At 47.4% G+C, this 14,803-nt stretch overlaps 1 protein-coding gene across 3 annotated transcripts in view; it reads right to left on the bottom strand.

Moving 5' to 3' along the window:
* Nucleotides 1–14,803, bottom strand: part of Arhgef3 (Rho guanine nucleotide exchange factor 3) — a 321,412-nt gene that overhangs the window by 237,382 nt on the left and 69,227 nt on the right. Inside the window, exon 1 of one of the 3 annotated variants that reach the window (XM_017802272.2) lies at nucleotides 1,672–1,726. The exons of the other annotated variants lie outside the window; for them this stretch is intronic. The gene's annotated coding sequence lies outside the window, so the exon portion shown is untranslated. Of the gene's footprint in view, nucleotides 1–1,671; nucleotides 1,727–14,803 lie in introns of those variants that run through there. 3 annotated transcript variants of the gene reach the window in all.

Raw genomic sequence — 14,803 nt, 5'->3', positions numbered from 1 at the left:
CTGTCCTCTGACCTCCACACCCTCACACATGCAATGAATAAGTGTGATAAAAACTTTTAAAAATAAATAAAATGAGTCTTAAAAATTAAAAGGCAACTGACAGAATGGACAAAGTCAAAGTCAGCCTCTCATGCCACACCGTGCTCCTGTTTGGGTTTTTGTTTTGTTCTGTGGCACACCTGAGTATCATCTAAAAATGTCCCTGTAAGTGCTGCAGCAAGAGCTCATGTCAAAGGATGTAAGTTACTTGGGATCTCCAAGTGTCACCCAATGCCCAGGGTGTCCGACCATCATCATCTTAAGAGACTGTCCTCGTGACCAGACTAGACTCCAAACTTCACAGACCACACCCTGAGTCCAATCTGCTACTTCTTTCCAGAAAATCCCAGTAGGTCTGGGCCAGGCACAATGGCAACCTGGAGGTTGAAGGAAAAGCTCAACTTGGGGTTGTACCCAGTGGATCCTGACTGGCCTGTTCTAGAATCTTCTAGTTTCCTGCCACCCCCATCCTCAAGACTAGAACACTATATCTAATGTCCTGGCCAGCTACTCCCCATGGTGTGCGCTCAAGGACCTCAGTCCCAAGGTCATCCTATCTTCCCTAGGAATAACCACAATCACACACCTACTGACAAGCTCTGAGGCCTCCTGGCTTTGTGCTCACCTGACAGTACACTGAGCCAACCCACTGGGTGTTGAACACTTTCCAGCAGTGTGAACACCCCCATATGAACTTGATTTTCCTTGTATGGACCCACAGTAGGAGAAATCAAAGGCTCAGGAACTTCCAGAAACTTCACAACAATGCTGATAACCATGGCTTAAGGCTAGGAGGGGGCTGTGTATCTACCTCCTGAGACTTGATAGAGGAAGGAGGCCAGCCAGCATCAGGAAGCTCATGAAACTTACCAGTTCATGAAGCTCAGAAAGTGACAAGACTCGGGAGGCTCCAGCCAGAGTTATAAAAACAGTGACCAACGCAGGAGAGAGCAGACTCTCTCTGATGGAGCTTGCGGTAAGCTGTGCAGCGAGCTCCAGGGATGTAGTTTGGCAAGTCCATCACCCATGCTGGGGTGTGCTTTCCAGTGATGTGGTTGACTTTGGGTTACGCGTGCTCCTATAATTAACCCCAGTACAACTCAGTGGCTCACCAAGTGAAACTCGAGTGGAATGTTTTCTTTGGTTTATCATTAGGGCCCTATCTGAAGTGACATTTGTTCATGTCTCCCCAGGAAAAAAATCACAGAACACGGGGCCAGTATCATGTGGCACCCCAGACTCTACTCCCTGTCCGTCCACCAGGTCAAGAAGAATTCTGCCTCTCTCCACCATCTCCTTTCTGCTATGCAGTCTGAGCTCATGGGTCTCCAAGACTCCAACTGGATTAATCGGAGAGGAGGGCAGCAAGGACCCAGGGAGGAGAGAGGCAAGGTAGAGGAGAGTCCTATGGGCAGAGTGGATGGAAGGAGGGTTTGGGTGGGGTAGGAGACAGGCAAGGCAGCTAAGGAAAGAGCAAAGATTGCTCCTGGATAGAAAGGATGCTTTTGATTATTTCTGGAGAAACACACTGGGGGTAGAACTTTTATTATTGCTGGTGTACTTCAAATATCTGAATTTAGAAAAACCCTGATTTTACAGATAAGGACATCAGGGCTGAGAGACGGTCGGTACCTTGTTGAGCATCCCTCAGCTCATTCAATTCCAAGTACATCTGGTTGACTCCACAGCACCCCCGCCCCAACTCCGGGAGGCTCAGCAGTGAGGAACAACACTGTAAAGAAGATAGGCAAGGGTGAGATTGCCCTGCAAACCAGCTCACATGACAGATCACAGTGTGGACACCAGAAACTACAGCCCTTTCCCTTCCCCTCCATTTACCCTAATCACTGAGTTCCCCTCTTTCTTAAGCCCCAGTTCCTGCTCAATAACTCAGTTCCCATTGCTCAATTCCCTTATGTTGGTAACTTTCCTTCTACCCCAGTCTGCATATAGTCAGCCATGACCCCAATTACACCAGGATGATGGTTGAGGCCTGATTTCCTCTCAGAAGGCTTTTTCCTGGATTCACACTCGGGCCATCCAGAGTTCCAGCTGTCTCCCCATCCCCACAAGAAAGTCACTGGCCCCCACTTTATGCCAGGCACGCAGGATATAATGCCACTTAGAAAGCTCCCCAAAGCTACAAGCTAAATCAGAACTTTAGTCATCCACAGCTCAAGCCAGCTTACAGGGAAGGGAACTGTGATGCTTAAAGTTGTCAACTTGACACAATCTAGAGCCACACGGGAAGGGAGTCTCAGTGAGAGACTGTCTGGATTAGTTTGGCTTGGGAGCATGTCTTGATTGTGTTAATTGCAGTGGGAAGACCTGCCTACTGTGGGTGGCACCATTCCCTAGGCAGATGACCCCAACCTATCTAAGAGTAGTGAAAGCAAGCTGAGCACTGGCATGTGTAGTCATTCACTACTCTCTGTTTCTGGCTATTATGTGATCAGCTGCTTCAAGTTCATGCTGCCTTGACCGCCCCACAATGCTGGACTATAACCTGGAATTGTGAGCCAAATAAACCCTTTCTCTCTTTAAGGTACTTTTGTCAGGTTGTTTTATCACAGTAATAGGAAACAAAGCTAAGACTAACTTTGATTTATTGTTTGCTCTGAAGTTAGGATATGAACTTATAAACCATAGGTACATTGCAAAATAACTTGTCAGACATAACCTCAAAGGTTAGTGTTATTTTCTTGATTTTATATGCACATTTACACTTACTCCAGTCTTCCTTCCTCCATAGCATCTTCCACAATTATATATATACACATATTTATGTATATGCACACACAGATGGGGGGAGTGGGAGGAAGGGAGGAAGGAAGGAGGGAGGTGGGGAGGCTTTCTTGGTGCTCCTTAGAATAAGAATCTCATCCTCACTCTGATTCTCTCACTGAGTTAAGTAAATATTTTTATGCATGCTAAGTAAATATTTGTTCAAGAGTCAAAGGAAAAAAAATGAACCTTCATATGAGATTTTTGAAACCTGAAGAATGATGGAGAAAAAGCATCCCAAGCAGAGGTGACAACACATGCAACAGTCCTATGGCAGGGAGGTGGTACCCTGGAGAAAGGGTTAGCTTATATGGACCGCAGCATCTGTGACTAGGGTCGTTACCAGCTGCTACTGTGTCAGCATCACGCTGTGACTATGGAGTCAAGTCCCTCCTGTCTGCCCCAGCCACATGCTATAGCTATGTCCTAGCAACCCAAAACTGGGCTGTCAGGGTACGAGAAGAACCCTGGAACACTGGGCTGTAACTCCATGCCATCCTTCTCTATCAATCACCAAAGTCAGTAAAACACAGTAACAAAGTCCTAGTTCCTGAGAGAGACAGGACGCCTCCTTGTGAGACCCCACCCATCAGCATCAGCAGGCTACACGGAAGAGAAACACAATCTTAAGCATCTGGGGGCTCCGGGCCAGGCCCTGTCCACCCTGGGCAGCCTCTGGACTGTGCAGCCTCACATAAGATGTAAATGCCTACACAAGGAGGCTTGTCAAACAGAGCAATGTGACAAGGACAGAATGTGAATCCCGAGATCAAGGCTCTCCACTCAAGGCTTCATTCAAGCCTGATTCTCTGCCTGACTCAACGCCTTACTTGAGACTAGAATGCTGCAGGAAGAAACCCCTCTGTGTAGACAGAAAGGAGACCCCAGCCAGAGGAGGGCACTTTATCCTGTGACCAGACAACTTGCTTGACATACCTAAGCCTCAGTTTCCTAATATAAAAACAGAAATATTCATGTCATTAAAGGTTCGGAGGTCATGAATAAAAGCTCAGTGTTGATCATACAATAATATAAAGGTATATTGGTGGAGATGGAGAGGGGACCTAAATACCGTCAAACTATATTGCATAAAAATCACAAAAATTAACTTTAAAACTTAAATGAAATAAAAAAGGTTTCACAAGGCAGCCAGGTGTGATAGCCTATACTGGAATCCCAGCACTTGGTTGGGCCAGAGGATTCAGTCAGAGGTCAGCCTGAGCTACACAGTCAAACCTATCTAAACACACACACACACACACACACACACACACACACTTAACAAGGCTTATTTTAAGTGAATAGTGCAACCTTACATGAAACTTGGGCAAAATTCCCACACAAAAACACAAAGTCAAAATCAAGTAAAACCATCATAATCAGGAGAGATATAATGGGGGATGCTGTGGAGGCAGGAAGTCGCCCCTGTTCCTGGTGTGTGTCTGGCTTCCTCCTGGGCCTTGACACTTATCTATTGAAAGGAATATGTATCTACTGAAATTGCCATCTGTCTATAGAAACTGACATCTGTCTATTGAAAGTGAAGTTCATCTACTGAAATTGATGTCTACCACCCTGTTTGGTTTTCCAGGCATCTCCCTGTGGAGACACAGGTTTCTCTTCCTTGTCAGAAATGACAGAGCTCCATCAGCCAGCTCCCCCTCCCCCAACAGAGAAGGCTGCATCATTCCCTTACGTTCTAGTTATTTTTCTGTTGTTGTGATAAACACCATGACCAAAAGCAACTCGGGGGAGGAAAGGGTTCATTTGGATTACAGGCTACAGTCCATCACTGGCAGAAGCCAAGGCAGGAACTCAAGGCAGGAACTGAAGCAGAGACCACTGAGGAACACTGCTCACTGGCTTGCCCAGTGACCTGTCTTATATACTCCAGGCCCACCTGCCTAGTGATGGCACTGCCCACAGTGGGCTGGACCCTCCTACATCAATTAGAAATCAAAAAAGTGCCGCACAGACATGTATGATGTATGAAATACCTCAATTCAGATTCTCTTTTCCCACGTGTGTCTGGGTTAATGTCAAGTTGACAAAAACTAACCAGCATTCCTTTATCATTTGCCTTGATCATCTCAGAACAGGAGCTGACACATCAAAGATAATTTTCTCCTATTTTTTTCTCATTAGATGTAGAATGATGCACAGGATATTTCAAACACTGCCCTCACCCCCAGCCCAGGACAACCGAGGGTAAAAGAAGCTTGGGGCTGAGAGAGCTCAGGAGATTCGCTCATTAAAGAGCAGTGTAAGATAATAGAACATAAAAGTACCAGCATCAGGAAGAATTCACCTCCACCTTCTCTATGCCAGGCTGCCCCTTTGAGAACTGACTGACCATCACAAGATCAAGCATTGGAAAACTCTATGGTTCCCAGCACCAGAAGCAAGCAAGTTTTCCAACCATGAATCCCAAAATAGTGTTCAAAAGTCTGCCACCAGGGGGCAAAAGAAACTCACAGGATGACACGTGTGTGTGTGTGTGTGTGTATGTGTGTGTGTCTCTCTCTGTGTCTGTCTGTGTGTGCCTGTGTGTGTGTCTGTGTGCCTGTGTGTCTGTGTGTGTGTCTGTCTGTGTGTGTCTGTGTATGTGCCTGGGTGTGTGTATGTGTGTCTGGGTGTGTGTCTGTGTCTGTGTGTCTCTGTCTGTGTGTGTCTGTGTGTCTTTGTTTTAACTTAATCTCAATCTGAAACCCCAATAGAGAGACTTAATAAAAGTTGAAGTATGATTGAACACAAAGGTTTTCTGATAACATTTTGATTAAAAACTAACAGCTCAGAAGACTCCTGTAGTCCAGACTCTGAAAACCTTTGTTTAAAATGGAAAGGGGTCATCCAGAACGGATAACATATTAATTCCCATCAACCATTAACTACCTCCCACACACTAGGAAAAGCAATTCCATAGCTGAGTTAGTCAAGGGCAGAGCTCTGGGGGATGGGGACAAGCTCTCCTTCTATCCCCATCAGTGTCCTGTATCCCTAGTTTGCAGACCTAGAAATGAGGGTTTTTCAATTACGGAAGGGTGTGGCTCATCTACTCAACCCAGCACCCACAGATACTCTCCCTCCCTTACTCCTGCACCTGCTCTTCTTCAAACCCCCTGTTCCCTCAGAGCCCCCTCTGTACACTACAGTGAGCAGCTCATGCCTACATCCCACTTCAAATCCCTGAAAGTGCTTGATGTTTATATAGCTCCTATGTTGAAGTCTAACCTCCAAAATGGTATTATGAGGTAGGACCTGGGCGGGGGGGGTTTTAATCAGGCCAGGAGGGAGGGGCCCTCTTGAGGGGGACCTTATTAAATAGACCCCCAGAGGAGCTGCCGTCCTACCCCACCGTGGAAGGATGCAACCAGAAGGCGCCATTTAAAAACCAGAAAACAGGGGTAGCTCTAGATGGCCAAACTGCTGGTACCTTTAAAGAAAATAGCCGTGCATGCCTATAACCCCAGGACTTGGAAGACTGAGGCAGGAGTACCAAGGATTTGAGGCTAGCGTGGGCTATGATGATATCCTGTCTCAAAAAAAAAGAGGGAGGCAGCTAAGGGTGGGTAGGAAGAAATGCAGTCTTGGGTTTGAGGCCAGCCTGGGCTACACAGTAAGACCCAGGCTCAAAACAACAACAATAAAAATAAAAACTTCCACAATGCAGATGGTCACGCTCCTCATGAACCTGTGCCGGTGTGAGCAGTGCTGCATGCGAGCTCTGCTGGCCTGGGGTTTCCAGGTGGAAGAGAAGCAATGAAGTTTGATGTATTGACTCTAGAGGGCACAGAGTACAGTTCGGTTTCTGACTAATTAATAATATCACAAACTGCTTTGGCCTTCAATGCAAACTTTCACACTCAGCAGGGGCTTTATAGACACAATTTAAAAAACAAAAGGCCGGGTGTGGTGACACACGCCTTTAGTCCTTAGTCCCAGCACTCTGTGAGTTCAAGGCCAGCCTGGTTTACATAAGGAATTCCAGGCCAGCTGGGGCTATAGGGAGACCCTGTCTCAAAAAGACAAAACAAAATATCCTTTACTGGAGCCAAAGAATGACATGAACCCAGTCTTGGGGCTGGAGAGATGGCTCAGCGGTTAAGAACACTGACTGTTCTTGCAGAAGACCCAGGTTCAAATTCCAGCACCCACATGGCAGCTAACAATTGTCCATAACTCCAGTTCCAGGGGATCCGACAGCCTCTTCTGTCCTCCAAGGGCACTGCACAACACAGGTGCACTTACCTACATGCAGGCTGATATTCATAAAATTATACTAAAATGTTATTTTATTATTTTATAATATTAATAAAATAATTTTTTAAAAAAAAAAGAACCCAGGCTGAGGGAGGAGGGAAGAAGGGAGGGAGCGAGCTGAGCAAGTCAGGGAAAGCCAGCGGGTAAGCAGCATTCCTCAGTGGTCTCTGCTCCAGTTCCCACCTCCAGGCTCCTGCCTTGAGTGCCTGCCTTGGCTTCCCTCAATGACAGACTGTAACTAGATGCTGAAATAATATAATACGTGCTAAATGAACTTCTCCCTATCCTTCAGTACCACATATGCAACATTCTACAAAGGAAGAGAAAATACAGAAAATATTTCCACCCCCCAAAGATGAGCTAGTCCTGTCTTAAATCCCAAAATCCAAAGTGAGAATCTTTTTTGAATGATACTATAATGATCTGTTTGTTTGTTTGTTTGTTTCTTTCTCATAAGCATCAGCATTCAGTGTGTCCTAACACTCTCTGAGCCCTCCTTAGAACAAAACACTGATGCGATAAACAATAACAGTCACAAGATGCTGAGCTGGTGCCCTCTAAGCTCTTCAAACAGTACTGCAATTAAGCCTCAGGGGAGGCACTGAGTAGCCTGGCAACCACTGGTGGGGCCTGGATCTGCCCCAGTGGAGGCTGTGAGCTTAGCACTGCAGTGGAGTGTCGCTGGGGCCTCCAAAGGTGTCCACCATTCCCAGAATCTGTGACTGTTACCTTGCCTGGAAAAGGAGTGTCAGTACCTACAGGTCCTGAGGAGATCACCTTGCATTCTCTGGGTGGGACCCATGGGATCACAGGGACCTTTTGAAGCAGGAAGAGCAGCAGCAGGAGGCATGGCCACAGGGGATGCTCGGGACTGATTTCAGGAAGAGGTCACCAGCCTTGGAAAGTGGGGCCTCCAGAGGCTGAAACAGGCAAGGCTATGGCCAGACATACCGGGAGCCTCCAGCAGGAGCCAGGCTTGCTCACATTTAGATCAGCCCCCAGGGCTGACTACAGACTTCTGAGCTCCAGAACTGTGAATGAACAAATAAGTTGTTTAAACCTCAGTGTGGGAATTTGCCACAGCAGACAAGGACCCTCCCTGGCCCTCACCCTCACCCTCCATTGTTGGTTCATCCTGGGAAGGGGGCAGTCCAGGCACACCTGCTTCTATAACCCACAAAAGGGCCTGGACAGAGTGCTGGGGAGCCTGGAGATATTCAGTTCACACATAGGGGCCCCTGAATATCTCAGCAGAATGCCTCCATGAATGACAAGAGAAGACAAAAGCCAGGAGGCAGATAGGCAGTGATCTAGCTTTCTAAGGGATCCACCCTGATAATGTTTCCAAGTGTAAGAGACAAGACCCTGGGGTAAGGGAAGAGGGAACGCCCTGGAAGCTTCCTTCCTGGAATGTTGTGGTGTCCAGATTGACCAGGGGACTCCTCCGCCCTGCAGACTCTGTGCCTCAGACAGCTGATGTCTGACATTTCCTCTGGCAATGGCCAAGCCCATAAGCAGATGACCATGGAAGGAAGCAGCATCTCCAACCTGCGGATCCACCTTCAGGTTAACTGGTTCGGACATGTACTACCTTGACAACATGCTGCTATCTTACCCCAGTTCAGACAGGCTCTAAAGAGTTCATCAAGGCCAAGGTAATGACACAGTCCTCAAAATCCTTGGAATATATAAATGGGACTACCAAAAAGAATGGATTTGAAAGATGTTTCCTGGGGCTGGAGAGATGGCTCAGAGGTTAAGAGCACTGGCTACTCTTGTAGAGGACCTGGGGTTCAGTTCCCAGCAGTCACATGGCAGCTAACAACCATCTTGCAGAAGACCCAGGTTCAAATTCCAGCACCCACATGGCAGCTAACAATTGTCCATAACTCCAGTTCCAGGGGATCCGACAGCCTCTTCTGTCCTCCAAGGGCACTGCACAACACAGGTGCACTTACCTACATGCAGGCTGATATTCATAAAATTATACTAAAATGTTATTTTATTATTTTATAATATTAATAAAATAATTTTTTAAAAAAAAAAGAACCCAGGCTGAGGGAGGAGGGAAGAAGGGAGGGAGCGAGCTGAGCAAGTCAGGGAAAGCCAGCGGGTAAGCAGCATTCCTCAGTGGTCTCTGCTCCAGTTCCCACCTCCAGGCTCCTGCCTTGAGTGCCTGCCTTGGCTTCCCTCAATGACAGACTGTAACTAGATGCTGAAATAATATAATACGTGCTAAATGAACTTCTCCCTATCCTTCAGTACCACATATGCAACATTCTACAAAGGAAGAGAAAATACAGAAAATATTTCCACCCCCCAAAGATGAGCTAGTCCTGTCTTAAATCCCAAAATCCAAAGTGAGAATCTTTTTTGAATGATACTATAATGATCTGTTTGTTTGTTTGTTTGTTTGTTTCTCATAAGCATCAGCATTCAGTGTGTCCTAACACTCTCTGAGCCCTCCTTAGAACAAAACACTGATGCGATAAACGATAACAGTCACAAGATGCTGAGCTGGTGCCCTCTAAGCTCTTCAAACAGTACTGCAATTAAGCCTCAGGGGAGGCACTGAGTAGCCTGGCAACCACTGGTGGGGCCTGGATCTGCCCCAGTGGAGGCTGTGAGCTTAGCACTGCAGTGGAGTGTCGCTGGGGCCTCCAAAGGTGTCCACCATTCCCAGAATCTGTGACTGTTACCTTGCCTGGAAAAGGAGTGTCAGTACCTACAGGTCCTGAGGAGATCACCTTGCATTCTCTGGGTGGGACCCATGGGATCACAGGGACCTTTTGAAGCAGGAAGAGCAGCAGCAGGAGGCATGGCCACAGGGGATGCTCGGGACTGATTTCAGGAAGAGGTCACCAGCCTTGGAAAGTGGGGCCTCCAGAGGCTGAAACAGGCAAGGCTATGGCCAGACATACCGGGAGCCTCCAGCAGGAGCCAGGCTTGCTCACATTTAGATCAGCCCCCAGGGCTGACTACAGACTTCTGAGCTCCAGAACTGTGAATGAACAAATAAGTTGTTTAAACCTCAGTGTGGGAATTTGCCACAGCAGACAAGGACCCTCCCTGGCCCTCACCCTCACCCTCCATTGTTGGTTCATCCTGGGAAGGGGGCAGTCCAGGCACACCTGCTTCTATAACCCACAAAAGGGCCTGGACAGAGTGCTGGGGAGCCTGGAGATATTCAGTTCACACATAGGGGCCCCTGAATATCTCAGCAGAATGCCTCCATGAATGACAAGAGAAGACAAAAGCCAGGAGGCAGATAGGCAGTGATCTAGCTTTCTAAGGGATCCACCCTGATAATGTTTCCAAGTGTAAGAGACAAGACCCTGGGGTAAGGGAAGAGGGAACGCCCTGGAAGCTTCCTTCCTGGAATGTTGTGGTGTCCAGATTGACCAGGGGACTCCTCCGCCCTGCAGACTCTGTGCCTCAGACAGCTGATGTCTGACATTTCCTCTGGCAATGGCCAAGCCCATAAGCAGATGACCATGGAAGGAAGCAGCATCTCCAACCTGCGGATCCACCTTCAGGTTAACTGGTTCGGACATGTACTACCTTGACAACATGCTGCTATCTTACCCCAGTTCAGACAGGCTCTAAAGAGTTCATCAAGGCCAAGGTAATGACACAGTCCTCAAAATCCTTGGAATATATAAATGGGACTACCAAAAAGAATGGATTTGAAAGATGTTTCCTGGGGCTGGAGAGATGGCTCAGAGGTTAAGAGCACTGGCTACTCTTGTAGAGGACCTGGGGTTCAGTTCCCAGCAGTCACATGGCAGCTAACAACCATCTGTTACTCCAGTTCCAGGGGAGCTGATGCCCTCTTCTGTCCTCCACAGGTTTGCATGCATGTGATACACTTACTTACATACATGCAGGCAAAAGACTCATATACATAAAATAAAAATAATTTTTTTATTCTAAGTATATTTCCTTAAAAGCCGAAATTCCAGCACTGGGGAAGCTGAGGCAAGAGGATCATACAATGGAAGTAAGTCTGGGTCACGTATCTCAATGCCCCCCCCCACCAAAGAATGCTTTCTTAAAATCCGAGAGAGAGCCCAGCTCTTTCTAAAACAGAGAGCACAAGGCCAAAAGTCCAAGGCACACTGCTGAGAAAGAAACTGCTTGTGGGGGACATCTCATATGGAAAACATACCCAGCTTCACATTTTGGGAGATGGGAACACCCAGGAACGCACACAGAGGTGACAGTGAGCGCTTACTGAGGAGTGAATTGTGACCATGAAAATCCCACATTAGAGCTACTGATATCAATGTCATTTGGCAGATGAGGAAAGGGAGGCACAGGGTGTTAAATAGCTTGGCTTCAACCTCCATCAGGGAACTGGTACAGAATGAAAACCCAGGGAGGCAATTTCAGTAGCAGAGCTGTCTGTGCCACCTGTCTCTACCCTATACCGTCAGGTGAGCCAATGATGGAGAAGGAGCATTACCCATGAGGACTGTACTGATTAGGCAGCAGGGAACTCTGCACAGGAATCAGGAACTCCTAGAGGAGTCCTCCAGTTGCATCAGCTCATGTCCAGCCACAGGAACACCTGCCGCTGCCCCTGCAGGCTCATCCAGGTTGGCAGCTAAAGGTAAAGCTACACACCAGGTCCTCGAAGGAGTGAGGGCGTCAACTCCACAAGGCTCTGTTCTCCACCATGGGAAGACAGAGAATGATGTTTGCAGGGCACACAGCATAGATCAGGCCTGTTACACTGTCACATACTAGACACATAAGGAGAAGGTTATAAGAGAAGTTATAGGCTTGGAACAAAAATACCCTCAGAGTTGCCCAAAAGAGTCATCTACATGGACAATCTGAAACAATCGATGGCAGTTATTTAGGAAAGAATAAGCACACACTAAGAATGACAACTCTTCATCACACAGCCTTCAGGCCAATACTTGACTCATCTGTAACAATCTGCATACATCAAGGCAGATTCCCCCAAAGCCATAGGTAAAGCCAGCCATAGCACCTACTGCCCAGCTGGCACTTATTAATGCTGAATGAATATTGAATAAACAGGAACCCCTTTGAGTAGAATCGGCCACTTTCCCTGCTCCTTTGAGCCACACAAGACAAGCATATATTTAGAAACTATCCCAGCCCACTTGTTAAAGTAATGTGAGAGGCAACCACTGAGGAGCCAAGTTAAGCTGCACCTGCCAGTGGAACTCCCAGCTGTCCATACCCAGGACCAGCGAGACGTTATCTGCAGAAGCTCTACCTCAAGAGTTTGCGTGTTCTGAAGCCAGCCATCTAAGTGGCTAATGGACTCCCTAAAAGAAACCCCACACCTCTGGCCACCAGACAAGGAACTCATTAGGCAGGCTGCATCCTATGGTCTCCGTTGTCAACAGCATCTTCTGAGCCATCAGAAAGTCAACTCCCAGGAGCCTGCACTCAGACAGGAGGCATCCAGGGATGGTCAGATTTCTATCAGTAATGACACATGGCATTTCTTGTTGGCTCTAACTCAAGACTCCATCCCATCTGCCCCCAACAGGCAGCTCTCAGCTTTTAATACTTCCTGAACAATCAGGCCTTTAAGAAAACTCATGTACCAGTAACAAGCCCACTACCAGGACAATCACTAGTTCAGTGTCCTGTCTGCCCTTGACAGCCCTCCAAACACCGTCATCCTCCACACATCCACCAACTCTTAGGGAAGAACCTGAAGACTCATCTTGGTCTAAGGCAATGAAACATCATCTCAAAGAGCCCTGAACACCACAGGAATCGCTCTACTGATGTTCAAGAGCCACCTCACTGAATGCATTCTATCACCCTGTTTATAACTCTTTAAGCTCAAACCTTTGACTCCCACGTCCCAGGTATTACATCTGTATAAAATCAGAAGACAGGACAGCCATCACCAACCACTGAGGGAGTCCTGGGGAGGCCCCTGGGACACTAGTCACACTCTCTCAGTGTGGTACCGATTGCAAAAGTAAGTGTGTTAAGAGTGTAAAACCCAACAAGCTGTAGTTACTGGCATACTTCACTGCATGTACGTCATTCATCTATAAAAAGGTAATACAGTCGGGTGTGGTAGCATGTACCTGTAATCCTAGCACTTGGGAGGCAAGGCAGAGTCGCATGAGTTTCAGATCAGCCAGGATGCCACAGGGAGTCTCAAAAAAATTACACACAAACACGCCACACACATAAAGTCAATATAAATAGCATGCTGATTCATGTGTCTTCTCAATTTGTTTTAGAAGTTTAGGGGTTGGAGGTGGGTGGTCAGTAACATCCTTCAACTGCATATATCACACTATCTTTCTTAACAGCCTGAAAAACCAGTTGTTCCTGCTAGGGCCCACAATGGTGGCAGAAACACTTTCAATAGCCCTGGAGGAAGGAGCTACTGCTGCATGTGTTTCTGGCTGAGGCTGAGCTAGCTTGGCAAGTGAAAACTCAGTCTTCCAGATAAAGGCAGACAGCCAACAGAGTGCTCTCCAGAGCCCTCTACTTTTAAAAGTACCTCGCTGCCCACAGGGGATGGCTGCTTGGCTATAACACACAATGTTTTTCAAAACAGAGGCAGCACCCTTCCCCACCCCACACATGTACCTCCTGGCTTAGCCTCTTCCTAGCTGGCCAGGGATGGGTGAGTTCTGGGAACGTGGCTGCTCATGAGTCACCCTTTTGGGCTCCGACAGCTGCTCCCTGGAGGTCAATCAGTTTCTTTCAGGAGATCAGTGTTGGTGTCTGGGGTCCACAGTGCAGTAACTTGGAAAAATCAAACTCTCCTTTTTATGAGCAGACTGGGCAAGCAAGAGAGAACAGGGGGTAAAACCTGACCCCTCCCTCCTGCCTAACAGGAAGCATTCATTTCTGAGCCCTTTGGTCAGACAGTCATTGGGCTGGACCAATCATTCAGCAAAGGTAAATTTTTCAGCACCTTACCCCAGCAGCTGTGGTGCAACAGCATGGTCCCAGGAAGTCTGGCCTTTCTTGCCATAGGACAAAGTTGAATTGACCTGACCCCACAGGAATTTTCCTAGCTGTATTAACAGCTCTGGAATATTTGAAGCTGTATAGACTCTTGCTGTGTGGAAAATCTTTACTGAGCCATGCTGAATGTACTTTGCTAGAACTGATCAAACTTGAGCAAAAGTAAATCCCTGTTTCTCAGTGTGACATGCCCAGCACAGCCCCTGGGAATGCATGAGCCACTCAAGGGGGGATAGAGGTCATGCTTACACTCCCTAGGATCATTGCTGGCTCCTCAGAAGGAGCTGGATGGCCTCCAGCACCTGCACTGAGATGACACTCAAAGCTCTCTCGGAGGCCCAACAGAAGCACACTGCTTAGAAATGGAAGGAAAAGATCTATAGCTGCAGCAAAATCAGGTTCTGGGACCAGAGATGGGTCACTGTCTCTGGGCCTGAGTTTCCACATCTAAAAACCACAAGGGCATAGGCACAGCATCTCTCCTATCCTTTGCAAATTGATAGCTTTTTGATTCCAGTTCAAAGGATTTAAAGGAAAACCTGAGTTGCCAACCTTTCAAAATCTGGACGAATCTCATGAGAATCTGACAGGGAGATCTTGAATTCTCAATTCTCTTAAAACTTGAAGATGTTGCCACAGTGGCTGGCATTCCCAGCAGGAGATGGGAACCTGGAGGAATGAGTTCCTAGGAATGGGAGTGACTTGCCCAAGCCTCTGCTGTCCTGGTCCTCACTTA

The sequence above is a fragment of the Nannospalax galili genome, unplaced genomic scaffold (assembly GCF_000622305.1).
Source record: "Nannospalax galili isolate Female #2095 unplaced genomic scaffold, S.galili_v1.0 scaffold505, whole genome shotgun sequence".
NCBI lineage: Eukaryota > Metazoa > Chordata > Mammalia > Rodentia > Spalacidae > Nannospalax > Nannospalax galili.
This window is presented reverse-complemented; position numbering and strand designations above follow the sequence as displayed.